This window comes from Elephantulus edwardii, unplaced genomic scaffold, assembly GCF_000299155.1.
Source record: "Elephantulus edwardii isolate Elephantulus edwardi_28Jun2011 unplaced genomic scaffold, EleEdw1.0 scaffold00144, whole genome shotgun sequence".
NCBI lineage: Eukaryota > Metazoa > Chordata > Mammalia > Macroscelidea > Macroscelididae > Elephantulus > Elephantulus edwardii.
Window position 1 is genome coordinate 6,254,164 of NW_006399894.1, and position 27,043 is coordinate 6,281,206.

The window sequence follows — 27,043 nt, forward strand, 5'->3', positions numbered from 1 at the left end:
ATACTTTTCAAACTATATGCAGAACACATCATCCAGGAATTTGGGCTCTCTGAGAAGAAATGTGGCATTAGGATTTGAGAAAGACTCATCAACAACTTTTGTTATGCAGATGACACAACTTACTTGCTGAAACTAATAAGGACCTGAAGCATTTGCTGTGGAAGGTCAAGGACCACACCCTTCAGTATGGATTAAAGCTCAACATCAAGAAAACAGATTTTTAACACTGGACCAATTGGCAGCATCATGATAGACAGTGAAGATATTGAGATTTTTATCAATTTTAGCTTGCTCGGCTTCACAATCAACAGTGTTGGTACTAGTATCCAGGAAATTAAAAGATGAATTGCATTGGGAAAATTGGCTGTCAGGGACCTCTGTAGAGTGTTGAAGAGTAATGATATCAGTCAAGAAATGAAGGTGTACCTGATCCAGGCCATGGTCTTCACAATACTTGATATATGCATCAGAGAGTTGGACAATGACTAAGGATGATAGAAGTAGAATTGATGCTTTTGATTTGTAGTGCTGGAGAAGAGTACTAAATATTCTATTGAGTGCTAGGAGAACAAACAAGTTCATCTTGGAAAGGGTGAAACCAGGCTGTTCCTTGTAGGCAAGGACTTTTAAGCTTCATCTAACATAGTTTGGTGATCATGGAAGCTCTAGTCCTTGGAAAGGGACTTCATGTTTGTGAGGATCGGCCAACAGTGCAAGAGAAGAAGACCCTGGATGGAGATGGATTGACTCAGTGACTGGAGAAATAGGATTAGGTCTCTCGGAGATGATAAAATTGCCTCAGGATAGAGAACAATTCAGAGTTGTGCATAGAAGTCATTATGAGTCTCAAGAGATTAGAAAGCACATAACAACAACAATGAAGAAACATTGTCTTCCTTTTCTTCATCTTAATGAAAAAAAAGCTTTAAGAATCTCATTCTTTTTATAAAGGATCCTTTTATAATCATTATTAAATAATGATGCATTTACGATAATAAAAAAACTTTGAGATTTGGTTAATCTTCTCCATTATTTCTGTTACACTAAAAACTAAAAACATCATACTTTTATTCCTATAAAGCAGAAAGCTTTTGAGTAAATTTTTAGTATTGATTTTTTTAAAATATAGTTGCAATATATACTTAATGACAAAATTCTAAAGAGCAGGAGGAATAATGTGTTCCCAAACTTAAAAATAAGGATATTTTTCCACTACTTAAAGACAAATAATATTTCTCAACTGTGAATTCATACCATATTTACATGTACTAGTAACTAGGAGCCCTAGGCATCCAGTATTACATGCTAGGCTTCCTAAGAGATTGATAATTGAGTCTACCAGTCACTCCATGGGTGAGAGATAAACAGTTTCCTCCTGCAAAGACATAAAACCTTGAAAACGTTATGGGAAGTTGTCAAGAATATGGCAGTGTCCTTTGGTTTAGTTTTATATTGTTGTTGATTGCCTTCGAGTCAAGCAAGATTTATAGCGAGCCTATGAACAAAAGACCTGAAGCCCCTCTACTACTATTGACATTTATCAAAGTTCATAGTTTCCTGGGGCATGTTGTTTAGGAAGTGGATGCCACTCCTGCTTCCAAACCTGCCAGAGTATGTTATTGTTTTTATGTGCCATTAAATTGCCACGGTGTATAGTGACCTGATATATAACAACTCTGAACCCTTCTCTGTCTTGATCCAGTCTCACTAACTCCAACACACTAATCCCCATCGCCCCAGTTACTGCATCAATCCATCTCATCCAGAGTCTTCCTCTCCTGTGCTGTCTGTTCACCTTTCAGAGCATGATGCCTTCTCCAAGGACTGATCACAGCTTGCTTGAATCCACAATCAACACTCTTAACACCAGCAGTCATTTTATCAAAAGATGAATTGCATTGGGAAAATATGCTCTTATGGACTTTTCCTGAGTGCTGAAGAGCAACAATGCCAGTTTTATATTAATAATTAATATTTCAACTTTTCAAATTTATTTTAAGGTAACTGGTGATGTAGTGGCAAGGAATTATACGCCCAATGCAAAGGTATGTGGTTTGATTCCACAAGCTGCTCTGCAGAAGAAGTATGAACAGTCTCATTTTGTGCAACTTACTGTCTCTGAAAACCTTCTGGACTGTCAGCTATGCATAGATTCAGACTCAGCAGTACCCAACAACAGCAACCATCTATGCTAATGAAAGCATGCATAATATGATTTTCGTTTTCTGAACAGTCATTTAGTTCAGGAAGTTCTTTCTCACTAAATGCATGACAGGAATACTAAAGATAGCATTAAAGAGTTATGATATGATTTATTATTTATTTGAGTCAAGACTTAAGTATAGCAGTCATTTAAAATAGACATTTAAGTATGGTTGAGATTTTGACAGGAAGGGTTTTTAAAAGGCATGTACTAATCACAGAAAACAGTATTATCCAATGTGAGCAAGTATACAGAGTTGCTTAAGCCTAGGAAAAATGTGGGAGAAAGATACATTTAAAGCTAGTCTGAGCATATTAGACACATCTTGAATGTCAAATTCAGATAATTCCTTAATTTAATGGACATTAAAAAATTATTGAAGGTCTTAAGAGGGGAAAAAATGATCCGAATTACACTGTAGGACATTTAAACTGACACCCAAGCAGATATATGCACACCCATGTTTATTGCAGCTTTTTCACAATAGCAAGGAGTTGGAAACAACCTAAGTGCCCATCAACAAACGAATGGCTAGAGAAGCTGTGGTATATTCGCACAATGGAATACTATGCTGCATTAAAAACAAGGAACTCATGTAATATTACTCAAAATGGTTGACTCTGGAAAACATTATGCTGAGTGAAATGTCCCAGTCACAAAGGGACAAATATTGCATGGTGCCACTGTTGTAGAATGGGACTGTCCTTGGGGTTGGGGAGAGACTGAGTAAGATGGGTTCAATAATGTATACTGCTCTGAAACAGAGAAGGGAGAAAACTGTTTAAAAGAGATATGTGATTAGGTATTTCTGTCATGACAGGAGTTTAGAGCGATGGCTACATGGTGGAGTGGACCTGGGGGAGAGTTTGTAAAATAATGAAAGAATCTTTTCTTTTACTTTTCCAAGAGGATAATGTCTGGTGGGGGGGAGCCTTGGGAGGGGACAAATCTACAACAATGAATGAATGGAAATCCAAAGCCTCTGTAAATTTTCACTGAAATTAATAACAAATTTAAATTAAAAAAAAACGAATTAAGTTAGAGTAAGGATGGCAATGGAACCACCTTACCTCTGTAACTTGATTTGTGCTACTACTAGAACCTCTACTCAGAATATTATTGCTTTTCAATTTTTGACTCATGCACTTTTAACTTGTTAGTTAAATTTGTATCTTCTAGGCTGCAACACTTCCATGATACATCTTCAAGGATATGAACATGTACGGTGAAGTACAATTGATAACAGTGCATCTAAATTCCAAAATCAATCTCCGTAATAGTCTATGTGTTTCCTACTGCCAAGGGGGCCCTTTAGAGTAGTGAGAGAAGACATTCACCCTGAAACCCACAGCGTCCCTTTTCAGCAGGAAGTAGCTAAGAGAATACGCCATCCCCTTTTCCTTATGAATCAGGGTGAAGTCTCTCTCAGGGAGGAGTGATAGGGAATGGCAAGGGACACACTGACAAAGGAGATTAATCAGAACTGGCTTTGACAAGCCCTGTGGCAATTGGACAATTAAAACAGACATTGGGGGAGGGGAAAGAAGAACAAACTGGGGATGAGGGTGGAGAAACAGTGCAACAATGAATGAATGAAAACCCAAAATCTCTGTAAATGTTCATTAAAACGAATAAAATAAAAAAAAATGAACTGTGTGATGGTCTAGATTAGAAATAAAAAGAGAAAACAACAAAATAAGTTAACATACTAAATCCTGACAAGAACATTAAAGAGAGTGGTATATTATTCAGAGAGAATAAATTTCTTTGTTTCTTATCTCCCCCTCTCCTGTAATTTGTAGGTCTTAATTGTCTGTGACTCTCTTATTCATTAATTACATATTATTTATTACATTCCAGAAACAGGGATTAGAGCAGGATTAAGGGAGTGACTGCTCAATCTAGAGATGCAAATTAGATTTACAAGGACTAGAAAAACTCTTTTTTAATAGCTGTGTGTGTGTGTGTGTGTGTGTGTGAATGTGTGTGCGCGCGTGTGCGAGATAGATAGATAGATAGAGAGAGAGAGAGACACCGAAAAGAGATAAAGATAGATATGTTCTAATTACAAAACATTTTCATAAATTTAATATTGGAAACCAATGGACCGTGATTATTATTCGGAAATTACTTCATAGGCAGTTAGTGTTCAGCTTAAAGGAGTGAATTTTCAGTTGAAAAGAGAATGCCTTTCCAAAGAAAGTTATCCCAGTAGATTAAATATGAAAAAAAACAAATGTGGTATTAACCTTTTTTTAGCCATTACAGTTTGCCTTCTCTGATTTCCAGCTACCTTAATTTCAAGCAAATAGTCTTGCAAATCAATATGGCTTTGCAAATCGCCAACAACTGTGGGACTAGGATAAAAGAAAGAATGTGTTTACACACTCAGTGGGGAAAGACTTGTGACAGCAAGACTTGATGGACACTGGAGTAGACCCTGTTGGTGAGATCTGGTGATGGCATTAGAGAGATTGTGGAATTGCTTTGGAGAAACTATACAAGGTGTAATGAGAGGAGCCCTGAGGAGGCCACAATTAAAGGTTTTTGCTGTTCTTGCTGGATGCTTGAAAGAGTAATTTTTAACTGTTCTAAGATAAACCTTGCTGGATGATTTGCATTTGACTTCTGAATTGAAACCAGATCCTGGACTAATTGAGGAAATATGTTCTAGAACTTGAGCTAAAACCTGGACTTGTATTGTGAAATATTCTTTACCTCTCCCACTCTCCAAATTCCTTCTCTAATAAAACCCATTGTTGATACAACAACTGTAAACCTGTGAGTCAGCAATGAATAAACAAACTTCTTGCTGTTGGTGTGACTCTACAGGCACCATGGGGCTGGGCTATGGGCTCTTTGCTCTCTGCTCTGGGGCAATGAGGAGTTGTGTTATTCTCAGTTCCTCTGGCTCTTGTAGAGAGTCTTGCAGCCTGTTCCCCTATGTCTGGTTTTCTGCTTTGTCTGAACACAATGGTACATCTGGTGTATGTTGATTCAACATAAGAGATGTAATATTAAGTGATGGATGTTCAAGTGTTATGGTGATATAGTAGTTAATCATTGAAATGTGAACCATAAGGTTAGATATTCACACTTACCAGCCTGTCAGAGGGAGAAAGATGTGGTAGTACATGTCCTAAAGATTTTCAACCTTCAAAACTCTATTGAGCAGTTCTACTCTGTCCAATGTTGCTATAAGTTGGAGTTGACTTTGATGGCAGTGGGATTTTGATTCTGATGAACATTTCAGTTACTTTAAATGAAAATATTATTATTTTTTTCTACTTTGAATGAGGAATATTAAGTGAAAATGCTCCTAAATATATTAACATGATATTTCATTAGATTTAGTAAAGATTCTTATTTTATTACAAAATATTAGTAAGCTCAATGGACTTAAGTAGGAGAGTCAGCATTGCACCTTTTCAAATTTGCTCTTCTGTGTATTGAAATATATTTCTCTAAATTCCTATTCTGTAACTTTTTATAAATTTGAGTAGACATAAGAGAAATAATTCTATTTCCTAGGGGAAAAATGCTTCTAGACAATAAGTATTGAATCTATTCTTTGCCTTACTCTACTAAATTTAAATATATTGTAGAAGGGGAAAGAAAATAACCAACAAGATGTTTGACTACTTATCATGCCACCTCCAAAGGGGAGAAGGTATATATATGAGAAAAAGGACTCTCAGATTGGATGGTGTATTTAGGTCATCTGATATGACATTTAATTTGCAATAAAAGGTACAAATGCTAGGAAGACAAGATTCAGTCAAATGGGAGTCAATTCTCTATATGCTGTCTCTGACATTATCATATAGATGGAGATATAAATATAAATGAAGAATGCTATTACTTGCTGAATAAATTCTATTTTTTCTTCAGTTTAAGATTTGTGCATATTAAATATAAAAATAAAATATTATCTACTATGTGTTTATCCAGAGAACATATTTAAATCCTAAAAGAAAAAATAATTCGTAAGAAATACAAACAGGTTTTTTAATAAGCAATTGAAAATCAAGAAAGGTATGTGTCAGAATTACAGTAATTCACCATACTTATTCAGTCTTTACATTGAGCAAGTAATTCTAGAACCTGGACTATATGAAGAAGTAGCATCAGGATTAGAGGAGGTTAATTAACAACATGGAGTATGTAGATGACACAAATTTGCTTAAAGAGTGTGAAGAGAATGTGAAGATGATATTCAAGTATGTGAACCTTCTGTACAGATAAGACATCAGTAGGAAAAAACCCTAAAATCCTCAAAGCTAGACCAACAAAAAGGAGCTCTCACGGCTTAGTAGAAAAAAAAGCTGTGCTACAATCCCAAAGGCATGTGCTTCGAATCCATGAGCTGCTCTTCGGGAAAAGGATGAACCATCACCTCCCATGGGATTAACTGTCTCAGAAAATTTACCCAAGGGTCAGCTATGGATTGGTTCTGACTCAACGGTACACAACAATAGATCAACAAACAAAAGAAAGGTAGAGATACTGATGTTGTCAAAAACTTCAATTTGCTTGAATCCACAGCCAATACCCATGGAAGTTGTTGTTTTTATATGCCATGGAATTGTCTGTGACTCCTAGCAACACTATGCACAATAGCTCTGAACTCTGTCGTGTCTCTTGACCGATCTCACTGTCTCCAACACATCTGCCTCCAAAACTGAGTTACTCCGTCAATCCATCTCATCCATGTTCTCTCTTGCATTGTCCTTCCAGCTCTCTATACATAATGCTGTTCTCCCAGGACTGGTTTTTCCTGGAAACCTGCACAAAGTATGTGAGATGAAGCTTCAAAATCCTTGCCTTCAGGGAGGAGCTTTGTTTCACCTTCTCCAGGACAAACATATTTGTTCTTTTGACAGTCCATGGTATGGTCAATTTTTTTTCTCCAGCACCATAACTCAAAGATATTGATTCTTCTTCTATTATCCTTAGTCATTGTTCAGCTCTCCGGTGCATATAGCAAATAACTGTGAAGACCGTGGCCTAGATCAGGCACACCTTAGTCCTTACACTGACATTGTTGCTCTCCAGTAATCTGGAGAGGTCCCTGACAGCAGATTTACCTAATGTAATTTGTCTTTTGGTGTTCTGAGTTATGATGCCAAGATATGTATTGTGAAACTGAGCAAGTTGAAATTGTAAATAATCACAATCTTTTCTCCATCTATCATGGTACTGCAAATTGGCCCACTGGTGAAAATTCTTTGACTTCTTGATGTCAAACTTCAATCAATATTGAAGACTACAGTCCTTGACAATCTTCAGCAAACACTGCACGTTCTCCTCAATTTCAACAAGCACGGTTGTGTCATCTGGACAAAATAGGTTGTTGATGAGTCTTCCTCCAATTCTGATGCCTCATTCTTCCTCATAAAGTCCAACCTTCCTAATAATCTGTTCTAGTTACAAATTGAAAAGGTATTACCCATGGAAGTAGTAGCCAAGAATCTCAGTAATTATTTCACTGGGTAAAACTGTTGCAATAAAAAAATATTCACAACAACCCCCCCAAAAAACACAATGAAACAAAAAAAAAAAAAATTGAAAATGTTGAAAAGAAACACGTTACCATGAAGAGCTTGTGAGTCAAGTAATGAATTAAAATTATGGTAGTAGCAAAGAATATTGGTTAGATCTCCAATTGCAGAAGAAAGAGCAAATCTACCTTGAAGTAAGCACAACCAGAATTCTCCTTAGAAGCAAGGAATAGGGCATTGTCTCTCATTTTTGACATGTTATCAGGAGGGACCTAGGCCCTGGAGATGAGCAACATGCTTAGTAAAGAAGAGACTCAGTGGAAATATGGAAGATTCTTAACATGACAGGTTATTACAGAGACTGAAAAAAGTGGATGTAAATATGACTGTGATTGTAAGGATGGTGTAGAAGTCGATTACATTACTAACCTATTGGATAGCTACGAATCAAAATTCACTTAAATGACACCTAATTCCTATGTAGAACAGGGATATTATTTTTTTCTATTAAATCAATTAAAAATAACTGAAAAATGTAACTTCTTAAATGTGCCTAGATCCCAAATTTGTATTCCCCTACCTCAACTCTACAACACTATAAACTGTCTTGTGGCCTCTCCAAATGAATATCAAGTGGAAATCACAAATTGCCATGACTAGCATTTCAGGAAATAGCAAATGACTAAGAACCGAAGAAAATAAAAGAGGAAGTTCAAGTTGGCATGAAGGAATTGACAAAAAACTACAGCCCTCATAATTTATTGGGATCCCAATCAACATATTTCAACCAACAGTTGCAGCGGATATGTTCACCATGCTGTGCCACGAAATCTGGAGGACAACTACCTGGCCAACTGACTGGAATGTATCAATACTTCTTCTCATTCCTAATAGAGCTGATCCAACAGAATGTGGATAGTATCAAACAATGGCATTAATACAACATGCAAGAAAAATCTTGCTGAAGATAGTTAAAAAATTACTAGAACAGTACACTGATAGAGAGCTGGCAGAAATGCAAGCTGAATATTAGAGGTCATGGCACTACAAATACCAATGCTGATGCCAGATGGATCATGAAGGGTAGAGGGTCAAGGCAGGAAAGAAAGACCCCGGAAGAGCTGGATTGACACAGTGACTCTTGCAGTGGGGTCAGATGTGTCAGAGATGGGGAGGTTAGCTTAGGACAGGACAAGAATCAGAGTAATTGTTCATTGATTCACTATGAGTCATTGTCAATTCAATGGCACACATCAGCAACCTTCAAATTTTCTATATATACTAAATTAAGGTGTTATAAAAATTTGTGGGTTTTAAGCATATAAGGTTCAAAGAAACATGTACAAAATCCATAAATATAGGTTTTGAAACAAACTGCCTGATTATGATCACTAGTTTTTCTATTTATTTATACAGTTTTGAGCAAGTAGTATCCATATTTTATTTCTAATCCACAGTCCTAGCCAAATGGAAGTGGGGTAGATCTGTCTAATATGGTTACAGGTAAATGAACACTTAGAACAGAGCTTTAAAAGACACTGTTTCTGTTATTTGCAGTATAATTAATCAAGTTCATTTTAAGGTTGTTGTCATAGCCACATTTTTTAAAATGCAGTTATCAATATTTTCCCATAATTTAATTTTATATATATATATATATAGTTGTTGTTATGTACTGTCAAGTTGTAACTGATTCATATTTGAAGATTTTGCCGGTCTTCAGAGACAGTCAATCATACAGGAGGCTACCCATTTTTCTATCATTTGCATTTCCACGAGTTACTTTAGTTTGCCATGGGAATAAAGAAGAGTATGTGTTAAAGATGTGTCATTTCTCCATTTCACTTCAGTATGTATGCTAAGGAATAGTTCCTGAATCCAGACTCTGAAGAAGAGTGTGGCATAAGGATGAGAGGAAGATGTGCTAGGCCGATGAAACACTTGCTGCAAGTGAGTGGGATCTGAAACGCTTGTGGCACAAGGTCAATGACTAACTTTCAACATGGATTTCATCTTAACATCATTAAGACAAAGGTGTTTATCATTGAGCTAGTGGGCAAAGCCATGATCAATGGAGAAAGGATTAAAACAAAATGGTTTCATCTTGTTTGGACCCATAATCAACATCCTTGATACCAACAGTCAGGAGTTAAGGACATGTACTGTGCTTTGGGCAAGCCCACTTGTCAATGATCTCTCCAAAACACTGAACAGCATTAATGTCAGTTTGAAGACTAAAATGTGGCTTACTCAGGCCATGGTCTTTGCAATTACTTGCTATGCATCTTAAAACTTGAACGATGACTAAGGATGACAGAAGAAGAATTAATGCCTTTGGACTATAGTGCTCGAGAGAGTACTGAACATTCCATGGACTACCAAAAAAACAAACAAGTGTTCCTTGTAAGGCAAAGATCACAAATGCTTCCTCTCTAATGCTTTGGACATGTTGCTAGGAAAGGATATTCCTTAAAAAAAGAATATGTTTACGGCATTGAAGTCTATGGGGGAGAGAATAGTCTAAAAGTATTATATCTTAGGGCATTATTTTTATCGTAGGAGTATGCAATGAGGGTTGCAGAGTGGATTATATTTGGGGGTAGGGGGTGGGGTTTGGGGAGGTGTGTGTGGGGGAATTGTACCAATGAGTGAGTTTTTCTTTTGCTTTTCAAGGAGAGGAGCAAATGGGGGGGAGGGGTTTGTGCGGGGAGAAGGGTGCAACAATGAATGAATGGAATCCCAAAATCTCTGTAGATGTTCATTGAAATGAAAAATAAACAACCTAAATTTTAAAAAAGAAAAAAAAGAATATGCTAGGAAGTGTGGAGAATCAGCAAAAGACAGGTAGGCTCCCTTCGGGATGCATTGATATGGTAACTGCAGGAATGGGCTCAAGTGTGTCAGAGATGGTGAGGATGGTACAGTATAGGACAGGATTCAGGTTTGCTGTAAAAAGGGTCTCTCTGACTTGACTTGATGGCACTTATCAACAACAACAAAACAGTAGAACAAAAATGGAACGCTTACAGCGTAGTGGTTAAGAAAAGCACTGCTATAGCTAAAGCATTTGCTCCAAATCCACCAGCTTCTTGGAATACATACACAAACACATGCATATATTTCCTAAAGTGTGTGCGTGAGGTGTTTCTGTATCTTGGTATTGTGTTGGTAATGAGTACTGAATACCCTATGGACTGACAAGAGAACCGACAAGTCTGTCTTGGAAGTGCAGTCAGAGTGCTCTACGTCAAGAAGACACATATTGCAATATCGTTTATACTTACCAGCTTCTTAAGTCAGAACTCACCTGATGACTTTTTTTATTTTTGGCACAGTTAAACAGAGCAGTTTTTCTATTTACTTGAGTTATTATAAACACTTAAGAGCAAGAACAGGACTGTGATTCTCAGTGATATAAAACTAGTTCCCTAAACAATGTTTCTTAATCTTAAGAGCTCAATAATCCTTTGTTCAATGAGTAAATGAGTCAAAAATGTAGAATTTTTCAGCAATTAAAGGTATATAAAAATGGATTGTACTGCATTGAAAGATAAAGAGGTTTCCATCACTGATGTAAGATTATCACTACAGTTTGCTATGGAAAATACATCTGTCCTGTAATATCATAAATTAATTTAAATTTGTAAAGACATTAAAGGAGTCCCTCCAATTCTCCATTCTATGATCTTATTCTAGCAAACCTGAAATCAAGACATACAGTTAAAATAGAACTGAAGGGAGCTCTTTTGACCTAGTGGTAAGCAGTTGCACTATCAATCCAAAACCAAGTGCTTCTAAACCAGCAAATGCTCTGTGGGAGAAATAACAGACAAGCTCTTTCATCCAGTTTACAGTTCCTGAAAACCCACTGGAGGTTCAGGTATGGGTCAATTCCAACTAGATGGTACATAACAGCAGCAACACTTATGTTTCCATCTTCAAAGTAACTCTATCTCTGCTAAAGAAAAATGTAAGGGTTGTATTAGAAAATCTTATGTGTTAAGAAATTTAATAGTATTTAATTTTTTTTTCAGAAAATTTAAGCTGTAAAGTCTTAAAGCCAAAGCACAAGGAAGATTTCAAGATACTAAAGAGCTGAACAGAAGATTTCAAAAGGCAGCACAGGATGACAAAGTAAAATATTACAATGAAAAGTGCAAGGAGCTGGAGTCAGAAAATCAAAAGGGCTGAACTTGCTCAGGATTTCTTAAGCTCAAGGAACTGAAGAACAAATTCAAACCTCAAGTTACTATAATCAAGGATGTTTTAGGCAAAATATTAAATGATCCAGGAAGTATTAAAAGAAGATGGAAAGAATAGACTGAGTCACTGTATCAAAAGAAATTGGCAGACACAGAAGAATTTAATGAAATAACATAGGAGCAGGAGCCTATGGTGATGAAGGCAGAAGTTCAAGCTGCTTTGAAGGAAATAGCAAAAAATGAGGCCCCAGGAATAGATGGTATACCAATTGACATATTTCAGCTGCCCTGGATGTGCTTACCAAGTTGTGCCAAAAAAATCTGGAGAACAACTACTTGGCCCGTTGACTGGAAGAGATCTATATTTGGGTGACCCAACAGTGTGGAAACTATAGAACAATCTCATTGATTTCACAAGCAAGCAAGATTCTACTGAAGATTACCCAAAAATGACTGGAACAGCACATAAGCAGAGAACTGCCAGAAGTCCAAGCGCGGTTTAGAAGGGGTCATGGTACTAGAGATATTGTAGCCAATATTAGATGGATCTTAGCTGAAAGCAGGGAATACCAGAAGAATGTCTATCTGTGTTTCATTGATTACGCAAAGGCGTTTGACTGTGTAACTAAGATATTTAAAGTTGTCTGTTACTACTTTTATGCATTTCTTTCTGAAATTTCTCTTTAGTAATTATTGCCAGAGCTCTAATAGTATATATGTTTGACTGTGGATCATAGCAAAACTGTGGCTGACTCTGTGAAGAATGGGAATCCCAAAACACATGATCGTGCTAACGTAAAACTTATACTTGGACTAAGAGGCAGTCGTCAGAACAGAGGAAGGAAACACCGGATGGTTCAAAGTTGGGAATGGTGTACGCCAGGATGTGTCCTTTATCCATACCTTTCCAATCTGTATGCAGAACAGACTATCTGACAGGCTAGGCTCTATGAGGAGAAGTGTGATCTCAGGATTGCTGGAAGATCTATCAACAATCTGCGTTATGCAGATGACGCAATCCTGCTTTCTAAAACTGAGGAGGACCTGAAATGCTTGCTGCAGAGCCTTCAATATGGACTGAGGCTCAATATCAAGAAGATAAAGATTCTCACCACTGGTCCAATTGGCAGCATCAAGATGGATGGTAAAAAGATTGAGATTATTAATAATTTTAGTCTGCTTGACTCCACAATAAACACTCTTGGCACCGGCAGCCAAGAAATTAAAAAAATATATTGTGATGGGAACGTCTGCTGTTAGGGACCTGTCCAAAGTACTGAAGAGCAATAGTGTCACTCTGGAGACTAAGGTAGATCTGATACAGGCATGATCTTTGCAATCACTTATTATGCATCACAGAGTTGGACAATGACTAGGGAGGATAGAAGGAGAATTGATGACTTTAAGTTGTGGTGCTGGAGAAGAGTATTGATTATACTATGGACTGCTAAGAAAACAGATTCAACCTGGAGAGGGTAAAACCAAGCTGCTCCTTGGAGGCAAGGATTCTGGGGCTTTGTCTGACATACTTTGGACTTGTTGTAAGGAGGGACTGGTCCTTGGAGGGGGATCTCATGCTTGGGAGGGTAGAGGGACAGCACAGGAGGGGAAGACCCTCTATGAGGTGGATTAAGTGACTTGGGTAATCGGAATGGATGTGTTAGAGACAGTGCGATTGGCACAGGATAGAGCAGGGTTTAGGGCTGTTGTACCCAGGGTCCCTAGAGTCACAACTGACTCAACAGCATATGGCAATCACCAATACCACAACAACAACAACACTTTAAGTAATTTAAGTGTACCATTTTGTCTATCCTGACAAGTGCTATTTTGTCATTATATATATATACACACACACACATATATATATGATATATTTATCATACATGTTTTTATCGTACAATTTATCATACAGTAGTTAAATATATTATTTATTTAATAAATTTTGTAACTTTATTGAAGCTCTCATGGCCTACTGGCAAGAAACCCCAAAGGTGGGATTCAAGGCCACAACTGCTCCATATGAGAAGGATGAGCAAGTAATCCTCTTGCGTACTTCATTGTCTCTGAAAACTTGCCGGAGAGTCAGATATGGGTCAGTACTTTATATAGCAACAACAATTATATAGTTTCTGATTTTCACTTATTTTCCTGTTGGGACATTAAAATAAGATGGAATAAGATAATTTCCTTAATAACAGGCTATATTAAAATATCAAAAAGAAGTATAGCTCATTTTTCATTGTAAAAACATGGAATACAGTCTCAACCATTTAGTATTAAAATTAAGCCAATCCAATGAAATAATTCGTTTTCACTACCAGGTAGGTGTAAACAGTATGTAATGCTCATAATTTGTTCTTTAATCAAACATTACTTATTTGAATTTAAAAGGGTTGTTAACAATTTGTATATTTTCTAATTTTTATAAGCAGATTGTGCAAAGAAAATACAAAAATACTGTAAAACCAATAATATAATTTATAATGCACGAACAAAACTAAACACAAGGAACTGCTCAAAATACTCCAAACAATTTGTTGTTATTAGTTGTTGTTCAGTCGAGTATGACTCATAGTGATCCTATAAACAATGTATCCAAATTCTGTCCTATGCTGTATGCTGTACCATTCTCTCACTTTCTGACAAACTAGACCCCTTTGTCTCATTCACCATGTCAATTCACCTAATTGATGCTCTTCTTCTCTCTTGTTGTTCCTCCACCTTACTATGTGTGAGGTCCCTCTCAAAGTAAGAGCCTCTCTTAGCAACATGCCCAAAGTATGTGAGACAAAGCTTCATCATATTTTCCTTCAAGAAGCACTCTGACTGCACCCTCTTCAAGGTATATCTATTCTTTTGACAGTCCATAGGCTATTCAGTACTCTTCTCCAATACCAGAGTTCAAAGGCATCAATTCCTCTTCTGTCATCCTTATTCATTGCTCAACCATCATATTCATAGCAAGTGACTAGAAAGAGCATGGCTTGAATCGGGCACCTTAGTCCTTAAACTGACACCATTGTTCCTCAATAATTTGGCAAGATCTCTGAGTAGATATCCCCAGTGCAATTAGTCTTCTGATTTCCTAACTACTGGTACCAAAAGTTGTGATTATGGATCCAAATATGATTAAGTCATTGACAGTTTCAGCCTTTTCTCCATCTAGAACAAGGATGCCTGTTTGTCCAGTGGCAAGGATTTTTGTTTTCTTGACATTGAGATGTAACCCTAGTGAAGCTATGGTATTTGATCTTCTGCAGAAGTAAACACTTCAAGTCTTCACTTTCAGTGTGCAAGGTTTTGTCATCTGCATAAGATTATTGTTGCATCTTCCTCCAATTCTGATGCTATGTTTTTTTCTAGAATCCAGGTTATCAGATAGCTTGCTCTGCATACAAATGTTAAAGGCATGTTGAAAAGATACAACCCTGACACATACCTTTCTTAATTTAAACCATGTAGTGTTCTCTTATTCTATTCACACAATAAATTCTTCGTCTAAATATAGGTTTTACTTTGTTGTTTTGTTATTGTTACCATCAAATCAAGCACAACTCTATGAACTCTTTGAGTTACAACAACAAGTGTTCTCTTATTCTATTCACACAATAAATTCTTGGTCTAAATAAATGTTTTACATTGTTGTTTTGTTATTGTTAGGTACCATCAAATCAAGTACAACTCTATGAACTCTATGAGCCAAAGATCAAGTACAACTCTATGAGTCTCTATGACCCAAAGATCTGAACCCTGTTCTATGCTCTACTGTCCTCACCCTTCCTGAAACACAAGAGCCTAATGTATTTACCATGTAAATCCACCTGGTTGAGGGTCTTCTTTTCCTTCAGCAACCCTCCACCCTTTCCAGCCTCATGTCCCTCTCCAAAGACTAGCCCTTCCTAGCAACATGCCCAAAACACATGAGGCAAAGCCTCATTATTCCCACCTCCAAAGAGCATCCCAGCTGCACTCTCTCCAAAATGTATCTATTTGTTTTCTTGGCCATCTATGGTATGTTCAGTGCTTTTCTCCAACACCACAGATCAAAGGCTTTAGCGACCTTTCCAAATTATTGACTAGTAATGGCGTCAGTTTGATGACTAAGGTGCATCTTATTCACGGTATAAGCACAATTAAATGTTCTTGGATTCCCATTGTTCTCAGTGTTAGTCATAATTTCTTATGACCTTCATAGTCAAATGCCTTTGCATTGTTAATAAAGAACAAATAAAAAGTCTTTCAGTATTCCTTGCTTTCAGCCAGGATACATCTAATATCAGCAATGTTATCCATGAGTGCCAGTCTTTTCTAAATCCAACTTGAACATCTTGCAGTTCTCTGTCTATGCACTTTTATAGCCATTTTTTAGTAATTTTCAGCAGTATTTTGCTTTCATATGATAGTAATGAAATTTTCCAATAATCATCACATTCTATTGGATCATCTTTTTTTGGAAATGGGAGCAAATACATTCATCTCTTCCAGTTAGTGGACCAGACGGCTATCATCCAAATTTCCCGACATACACTGATGAGCATGTCCAGAATTGCCTATGTCATTTTCAATATTTTTAGTTTCTATCAAAGCAACTCACAGTAACATCATATGTTTAGATTACTCTCCGTAGACTTGTCATAGGTATGATCTTTCCAAAGCAGATCTTGATACTGGGTCAATTAAAATCATCAATTCTCTTGATAGCAAAATACTTACCCATTTGTGCATTACAGAGAATCTTCTGTAGGATATAGTTTCTAAATATTATAATCCTAAATTTGAAAAATTAAGAAAAACCCTAGAAAACATCTTTGTAATACTTTTTAAAAGTCATCATGAACATTATTATTAATAATAAAGAGTGACCAAAATGTGGAAATTATTGAACAATAAACTGATGTCACACACAAACAAAATCTTGCTGAAGATTATCTAAAAATATATAGAGAACTACCAGAAATACAGGCTAGGTTTAGAAGAGTCTGTGACACTGGAGACATCATCACCAATGTGATATCAATCTTGCCTATCTGTGCTTCATTGACTAGGTAAAGGTATTTCACTTATGGATTACAACAAATTGTGACTAGGAATCCCAGATCATTTGACTGTGCTCATGGAAAAGTTATACTTGGAATAGGAAGCAGTCCTCAGAATAGAGTAAGAAAATATTCATGATTCAAAATCAGAAAAGGGGTGCATCAGAGATTCATGCTGTCTCCATAACTTCTCAATCTATATGCAGAATAGATCATTGGTGAGGCTGGACTTTATGAAGAAGAATGTGGCATGAGGATCAGAGGAAGACTCTTCAGTAACCTATAATGCAGATGACCTAATCTTGCTTATCAAAATTGAGGAGAATCTGAAACATTTGCTGCAGAAAGTTAAGGCCTGTAGTTTTTAATATGGATAGAATTTCAATATCAAGGAAACTAAGAGTCTCACCAATGGGCCAACTGGCAGCACCATGATAGTTGGAGGAGAGATTGAGGTTGCTAACAGTTTCAGCTTGCTCTGATCCACAATCAGCACTCGTAGCACCAACAATCAAGGAATCAAAGATTAATTTCATTGGGGAATTCTGCTGTCAGGGTCCACTTCAAAGTGCTATAGAGCAATAGTGTCAGTCTGGAGTCTAAGATACACCTGATCCAGGTCATGACCTTTGCTATGCACCAGAGAGTGAATAATAACTAAGAATCATAGAAGAAAAACAGATGACTTTGGGTTGCGGTTCTGGAGAAGAGTACCACCATACCCTGGACTGCAAAGAGAACAAACACATCTGTCCTGAAGAGGGTGAAACTAGGCTGCTCCTTGGAGGCAAAGGTTTTGAAGCTCTGTATCACATATTTTGGGCATGTGGCCAGAGAGGACTAGTCTTTGGAGAAGGACATCATGTTTGGAAGAGTGATGGGATAGGGTAAGAGAGGAAAACCTCAGGTGAGATGGATTGACACAGTAACTGGAGTCATGAGGATAGATGTGTTGGAGATGGTGAAACTGGTTCAGGATAGAACAGGGTTCAGAGATGTTGTAAAAATGGATGCAAGAGTTGTAGGTAACTCAATGGTACATAACAACAACAATAATATTTTATAGTTAAAAAGAATCAATTTTTAGTATAGTTTATATACTATTAAAATAAAAACTCTGGAATTATCTACAGTCTTTATTTTTTTATTATTCCTGTTTATTTATCTTTTCAAATATCACATAATGTGGTATAGAAAAAATAACTAATTTATGATAAAGCCCAATGCATAAATTTAAAAAAAAATCATGTTCAAATATTTGTTAATTATCCATTAAGAATAAAATATCATTCAAGGTAATATTTTTTTAATCCTTTCTATACTATTTTGAAGAAATTATTCTTAAAGGGCCATTTCAGATTGACTAAATTCAAAGAGAAATATTCTTCTAATTACCATGATACATGCAATTTCTTCTTGTCTAAATTTTACCGTTAAATAAGACTTTATTCTCTTATTCTTTTCTAAAATAACAAGCTGTAAAAGGAACTAATCTCTGTGGACCTACCAAAAAAACAGAAGTTTGTACACTGTATAAAAGCATTTCAGAGATTATATCAAGATTGCTTACAGTTTTAACACCAGCCTTTTGCTTTTCATGAATCTATATTAGTTAAAAGTCAAGTTTAACATCTTTTCTTAGCATGAGTTTCCTAAATGAATTTTTGTTCTTAAATATTATCTTAAATGCTAAATTTTTAAAAATACATTTTGAGGTGAGGTTTCAAGAAAAGATTATTCTGAATTTTGTTGTTGTTGTTTACCATTGCATTGGAACTGACTCATAGCTGACCTTCCAGAAGGTTTTCAGAGGTAATCAATTGTTTGGGAGGAGAGGGTTCATCTTTATCCCATGGAGCAATTGGTGTGTTACGTATCTTTGGTTTGGCAGTAAAATTTCTTACCACTAAGTCACCAGATGATGCTTATGTGAAACCTATACTTAGACCAGGAGATAATTGTTAGAACAGGCCAAGGCAACACTTCATGGTTCTAAATTGGGAAGGGTGAATGCCAGGGATGTGTCCTACCTCCACACCATTTCAATCTATGTGCAGAGCAGATCAGGCTGGACTCTATGAGGAGAAATGTAGTATCAGTATTAGAGGAAGACTCATCAACAATCTGCATTATGCAGATTACACAGCCCTGCTTACTGAAACTGAGGAGGACCTGAAGCACTTGCTGCAGAAGGTCAAGGACTGCAGTGTTTAATATGGAGTGAAATTCGAAAGTTTCTTATCATTGGGTCAATTGGCAGCATCATAATAGACGATGAAGAGACCGAGATTGTCCACAGCTTCAGATTCTTTAGCTCCACAATCAACACTCTTGATACCGGCAGCCAGAAAATAAAAATATGAACTGCATTGGAAAAGTCTGTTGTCAGAGACCTCTCCAAATACTGAAGAGCAATGATATCAGTCTGGAGAATAAGATTCACCTGATTCAGGATATAGTCTTTGCAATTACTTGATATGTGTCAGAAAGCTGGACAATGACTAGGGATGATATAAGGAGAATTGATGCCTTTGAGCTGTGGTGCTGGAGAAGAGCATCGAATATAGCATGGACTGCTAGGAGAACAAACACTTATCCTAGAGAGGGTGAGACAAGGCTGTTCCTTGGAGGGAAGGATTTTGACGTTTTGTCTGACATCTTTTGGACACATTACAAGGTAGGACCAGTCCTTGGAGAAAGACATCATGCTTGGGAGGGTGGAAAGATACCACAAGAAAGGAAGACCCTCAATGAGATGTTTCAGTGACTGGAGTAATGGGAACAGTTGTATTGGAAACAATAAATTTGGCACAGGCTAGAGTAGAGTTTAGGGCTATTGTACATAGGGTCATTATGAGTCACAGAAGACTCATGAGCACATAACAACAGCAACAGGTTCCCAACAACAACCAGAGCTCCCTTAGTCTGAATGCACTAGACAGAAAATTTTAGGACTCTGACAATCCTTTCCTCATAATATTTTTATAAAGAGAGCTGCATGTATACACTTCTCTAGAACTTACTACCTACCGTTTTCTTTTTTCTTTTGCTCAGTTTACATTAAGAGAAAAATGCAAATCTCTAGCAAAACACTTAGGGGAAAATAGTTGTAAGGTTTTTATTATGATATAAATATTCTTATTTCCTTATTTGCTAAAATTAAAGAGAGAATTTTTCTCAAAGGGCTTATCTGTGAAAGACATATAGGACGATGTTCAGCATAAATCTGACAACTAATATATATTGCTTGGATCATTTCTCAATAGTGGACAATATTTAGTTCTGTGATCAATATGTGCCAGAGTAAACTCAACAACAGCTAGCAAGAACAGCAGATTCACTCTGTATGTAATTGTACATAATTCCAAAGTCTATTTTATCTGCATTCATGGATGTTTTCCCTATGGTCTTCCTTATATAACAGCTAAGATTTTATTCTGTAATGTAAGAATAAAACAGAAAAAAATCACAAAGAAGTTTCTTATATAATATTTATACATGTCACTTCTCTGTTACTTTCAAATCTCAAGACTACTATTTAATAAATTATTGCTTTAAGAATAAAATATCACCCTCAACTCTCTAATTGATGCCAGAACTAACTTACAGCTGCTCCTCCACTGGGGTTTTTTAGGCTATAAATTTTACAGGAAATTCTCATGTAAAGCCACAGGTGAATTTTAGATGTTAGTGAAATGCAGCCTTTGGGTTAGAAGCACAACTTCCTATGGGCAATGCCACAAAGCTCCTTAAGAAGTAAAATAGTGGGGATAAAGGGAAAAAAAAACCCAAAGTAGGACTATTGAGATTTAACTTGCAGAGTTTATCATATATGGCTATTCACATTTGCATCTTAAAATAAGCTTCAATCAATATTATACAATGCATTCTCCTCTCAAAATAAAAGGAGCGTTCATGATCAAGTGGATAGAACTGCATTACCAACCTGAAGGTGTACAGTACAAATCCACCAGTTGCTCCTTCAGAAAAAAAGATGCGTATTCTCCTACTGCAGATGTTCTAGCCTCTGAAAACTCTGAAGGGTCAGCTATGATTTGAGTCATACTCAGGGGCATTGATACAGATCAGAATAAAACATATTAAAATGCAGCAAAATTTAAAATGGCTATCACTGCATGCTATGGATGTAATTGTGTCCACTCTGCTCCCCTGATCTCACTTTTCCTGCCAAGAGAACAAGCATGTACCAACTTTTTGGGACAAGATTCTCAATATTCTATTGATATCCTCTGCATTATCATCTGAGGTAATTATCATATGTGCTATAAATCCTAGACTGTATAATGTTCGTGAGGCAAGAGTCATGGCAGAATAGATTGAATCTTAAGTCAATCTCATCCAGGATAGAAAAGAACTTTAAAAAGTAAATAAAATGGTACAAACACTCCGGAAGGCAGTTTTGCATTTCCTCAAAAAGCTGAACATATAAATTTCATATGATCCAGTTATTCACTGCTTGGAATATACCCTGAGAAAATTATAACTAAGGCACAAATGAAAATTTGTACACCAATGTTCATAGCAGAGTTATTCACCATCGCAAGAACATGGTAACAGCTCAAATGTCCAACTACAATCAAATGGATTGAGAAATTGTGGTACATTCACATGTTGGAATACTATGCAGCATGAAAGAGTAATGATTTTAAAGATCACTAACTTGAGAGGGACGGAGAGCATTATGTTACATGAACTAACTCAGTCCCATCAGGATAAATTCTGTACAAGATCACACTTTTAGAACATGTATGAGGATCCAAGGAGGGGAACAGAGAGGTGAGGATGGACAAGGGGTTAATCATACGATCACACAATTTGATGGGTGGAGGGAGAGATAGGTAAAGGAAAAGAGAAATATCTGGTGTGGAAAACAACACATACAAACTTTGTAAGTGAACAAGTATAAAATAAAAAGTTTATTTAAAAAAATGAAGAATTGTGTTATCTCCCTTCATCAGGAAAGAAAGTCTGACATGGAAGCATACCTTTTGAACTCCAGATTCCTGCTTTGAGAACCTAGAGACCCAGCTCAATTTTTGAAAGATCAATGTCAAGACATATGAAGACATCAAAAGAATACAAGAACCATAGATATTAGAGAGAGGCAAAGACGTTCCTCTAGTGTCAACAGGGATAAAAAGCCTTCCACTGGAGGTGTCAACCTATATTTAGACTTCTAGCCTCCTCAACTGTGAGACAGTATATTTGCTTTTTAAAGTCATCTACTTGTAGTATTTCTGTTGTAGCAGCATTGTTGTTGTTGTTGTGTACTGTCAAGTTGGAACAAACGAAAGCTGATACTCCAGTGGGTTTTCAGAGGCAGTTAATCGCAAGGGAGGAGATTGCTGATACTTCTTCCGCAGAGCATCTGGTAGCCTCGAACAGCGTGCCTTTGGGGCTGCAGCGCAGCTTTGTGCCACGAGGCCACCATAACTTCCTAGCAGCTATAGTGAACTAAAACACCATGCAAGAAAAAGTAATATTAATATTTAGGGAAGTAGTGGAACATTTTATTTTAACAATTCCTTTTTAATTAGAAGAAAAGGAAGAGACGCTTGATCAAATTCCTGCTGCTAGATCTCGGCATGATCAGCTTGCCTTACTTCACTTTCATTCACTGGCAATTTAATAAGGTTGTTGTTGTTATGTGCCATCAAGTCACCTGTGACTCATAGCGACCCTATGCACAACTGCTCTAAATCTGATATATTCTGTGCCAAGCTTATTGTGTCCGATACACCTATATCCCCCCCCCCCCGTTACCCCAGTCACTGAATCAGTCCATCTCATTGAAGGTCTTCCTCTCCTGCACTGTCCCTATACCCCTCCAAGCATGACTTTCCTCTCCAAGGACTGATGCCACCTTGCAACATGTCCAAAATATATCAGATGAAGCTTCAGAATCCTTTCCTCCAAGGAACAGCCTGGACTCACCCTTTCTAGGATGAACATGTTTGTTCTCCTAGCAGTCCATGGTATATTCTTATACTCTTCTCCATCATCGCAGCTCAAAGACATCAGTTCTCCTTCTGTCATTCTTAGTCATTGTCCAGCTTTCTGATGCATAGCAATTAATTGCAAAGAATATGTTTTGGATCAGGGGCACTTTAGTCTTCAGACTGATGTCTGTAAAGAGGTCTTCAGTACTTTGGAGAGGTCTCTGACAGCAGAGTTTCTCAGTGCAGTCTGCATTTTAATTTCCTAGTTGAAAGTATCAAGAGTTTTTATTGTAGAACTGAAGCTGTGAACAATCTCAATCTCTTCACCATTTATCATGATGTTGCCAATTGGCCCAGTGGTGAGAATCTTTGTTTTCTTGATGTTGAGCTTCCCTCCATACTGAAGGCTGTTGTCCTTGACCTTCTGCAGCAAGCATTTCAGGTCCTTCTCAGTTTTAGCAAGCAAGGTTGTGCCCTCTGCATAACACAGATTGCTGATGAATCTTCCTCTAATCCAGATACCACATTTCTTCTCCTAGAGCTACCCCTCCCAGGTAATATTATTCTACATATAGATTGAAAAGATATAGAGATAGGACACATAACTGTAGAAAATGTAATGAGATTAGCTGTAAAGTTTTGAAGACCTTCAAAAACTTGATATCTTAAGTAGTTCATAGGGCCAGAAAATAAATAACTTTTAAGGAAAATTTTAGTGGGCCAGGCATATTATAAATTGTGAGGATGGCACAAGATAGAGGAAGGTCTGTTGTTCCTCCATAACTTGTAGTTGATTCAAAGGCACATGACAAAAACAATAATATTCTGAAATAATAAAATGTATCTATCTATTCAGAATATAAGTAATTTGTAAGAAACCTTTTCTAAGATAAAAATATTTTGGATCATGAGATCCCATGGCTGTTGTTGGATAGGACTCATAGCAACACTATAGGGAAGAGTAAAATTGCCCTAGAGAGTTTACAATGCTGTAATTTTTATGTAAAGGGATAACTATATCTATTTCCTACAGAGATACTGGTGGACTGGATCCATCAATCTTTCATTACGTACTACTGCACCATCAAAGTTCCATACTGATCTTTAAAAGCAACAAAAAACAAAACACATGTAATATTTCCATAATTCTTGTTGTCATTATTATACGCCATTGACTCTTCTATGACACATAATAACTATACGAACAACAGATATTAATCTTGCTGTATACTGAGTCAGTCATACTAGCTCTGACACACCTAACTCCATTACCACCGTCACTGTGTTCACCTCATCCTGAGTCTTCCTTTTTTGTGCTGACTCTCCACATTTCCATGCGTGATACCCTGTTCAAACGACTTGCCTCTTCTAACAACATACCCAAAGTATATGAGCTAGAGTACCACCATTCTTGCTTCCAAGGAACATATTTGTTTCACCCTCTTGAGGTTAGACCTGCTTGTTTTCTTGGCAGTCCATGGTATGTTCAATCATTACTGGATATTTGCAACTATTCCTCTTCAGTTGTTGTGTTGTGTGGGAGCCCTCTTATTAGAAGACATTAAAAGCTGAAGAGAAATAATTGCAAATATCTGCTATAATTGAAATTTGGAGCACATGAAGTATTACTATAGGAAAATTAGCATTGTAAAAAATGAAATGGGATGCATAAAGATTGACAAGCTACTCATCAGCAAGCTGAGATGAACTGGCATTTCCACTTTGAATAATATGATCTACGGAGCTAGAAATAGAAAATTAAGGAAAAATTGGGTTTCATTCATAGTAAAAAGAAATCATTTCTAGATCCATCCTGAAGTAGAATTTTCTACATGACAAGATGCTATCCTTATACATATAGTGAATTCCTGTTAATTCAACTATCATTCAAATACATGCACAAACAACTAAATCCAAAGAGAAGGAAATAGAAGATTTCCACCAACTTTTATAGTCTTAAATCAATCAAAAATGCAACCAAGAAGAATTAATAAAAACTGGTGACTAGAATGCAAAAGTTGGGAACAAAGAAGAAAGACCAGAAGCTGGAAATTTTGGACATGGTGACAGAAATGAAGCTAGAAATAGAATAATATAATTTTGTACACCAATGATTTATTAATTAAAAATAGATTTCCATACTTCTCATTGTTGCTGTTTTTGTTATGTGTCATTGAGTCACCTGCGACCCATAGCAACCCTATGTACAGCATCGCTGAGTCAGTCTCACTAATTTTGACACACCAACCCGCATTGCCCCAGTTACTCTATCAATCCATCTCAACTGGAACTTAGGTACCTTAATTATCTAGCAAAGCTATAACAGAAATACCAAATGCAGATGGCTTTTTAAAAAAAAAACATAAATTTAATATCTTGTAGTTGTAGGGGCTCAAACTCATTGCTGCTGAATCAGCCATTGGGTTTTGAACTTGTAAATTGCAAGAGAAGGGACTTTTTTTCCCCTTTAGAGTCACTGGTAGGTAGCTTTTGGTTTAGAAGAGCAACAACTCAGTAGGGACTGCATTACTAGAGAAGACTTCCTTTCTCTTTGGCCTCTGGCAGGGAGTGAAATGGGGGGAAGATCTTAGCTTCTTTCAATACTTGTAGACCTTGAGCACCTTGAAGTGTTTGTTTTACTTGTGCCTTGATTCAGCTCTTCCTTGTGTTTATATTGGCACAGAGACTCTGAAATCAAAGGACTAAGTCTAATACTGGGTTCTTCTTTCTTGACAGTTCTGAGAATCGCCCCTTTTTGCTAATATCTATCTCTTCTTATGTTTGTAAGAGAAAAAGGATATAGGACACACTTAGGGAAATACCTTTTGCAACAGCCCAGGCTCTGAGTTGAATAACGTGTTATTGTCATTGTTAGGTGCTGTTGAGTTGATTATGACTCATAATGATCCTATAAATAACAGACCTAAATTGTGTCCTATCCAACCCCACCATCTCTGATACACTTGAGCCCATTGCTACAGTCACCATGTCAATCTATCCAACGGGTATCTTTCTCTATTTTGGTGCCCTTCCGTCCTTCTAAGCAGGATACCTTTTTCCAAGGAATAGCCTTTGCTTAGAAACATATGCAAAATATGAAAGACAAATCTTTGTTATCCTTGCTTCAAGGAGTACTTCAGCTGCAACTTTTCCAAGACGTACTTGTTCATTCTGCTGACAGTCCATGGGATATTCTATTAAAGGCATCAATTCTTTTTCTGCCATCCCTATTCATCATCCAGCTCTCAGATGCTAGTGTTAATTCTTTCAGAGAAGAGTCATTAATGAATACCTAAACTAAACTAAAAACAACACATTTGTGGAGTTCCAAAATAATCCCATCCAAATACTGAATGAACATAAAAGAATAAATGGTAATTTAGTCATCATCTTAATTAAGTAAATAAAGTTCACTTGGTAAATTCATATGGTTGCTACAATATTGCTATTAATAGTACAGAATCTAAAAATAATAATTTAGAATATAAATTAAATTAGGAGCATTCTGTAAACTGAATGTTTATTATTTTAAAAAATATCAAGGTCATAAAAGTAAGTGAACGATACAATAATTATTTCAGCTTGAATGAGATTGGAGAGAAAATAATAAATGCTATTTGTTATCTGAGGTACGATCTTGGAGTATAAGGAGTTGTTATGTGTCATAAAGTTAACTATGACTCACAGCAACCCTATGCACAATAGCTCTGAACCCTGCTGTAGTTGGAGGTTCTTTGGACATTTGACAAGGAGGAAAATGACAAACTCATGCAGGTAGAGCTCAGACATGTCCTTACCCCCATGAGAGGAAAGATGACGGCCGAGGAGGTGGAGATTGTCTGGGAAGGACATGAGGATAGCAATGGCTCTATCAACTAAGAAGACTTCCTGAAACACATCCTCAGTGTCTTAACTCTGCAGATCCCACAGGGTCTGACAGTGGCCCCTTCCATCACGATGTCACCCTGCCTAACCTCACCCTGTGCACGAAGAAGTGTGCTCCTGCTGCTTAGAATGTAACCTATTGTTTCAAAAAAAAGACAGTTCCTCCTTTTCGGAGAGGGGCGGGACAAGTAATAACTGAGTGTTTGGTGAAATATTGCTTCTGGGATGTCATTATTTTTTTAACACTCTCAAA

At 36.8% G+C, this 27,043-nt stretch overlaps 1 protein-coding gene and 1 pseudogene across 1 annotated transcript in view; one reads left to right on the forward strand and one right to left on the reverse strand.

Annotated features, from left to right (window-relative positions):
* The window catches only part of CCSER1 (coiled-coil serine-rich protein 1), a 1,860,678-nt gene that overhangs the window by 665,479 nt on the left and 1,168,156 nt on the right, over window positions 1–27,043 (reverse strand). The gene's annotated exons all lie outside the window — the stretch shown is intronic.
* Window positions 6,359–27,043, forward strand: part of LOC102869636 — a 45,654-nt pseudogene continuing 24,969 nt past the window's right edge.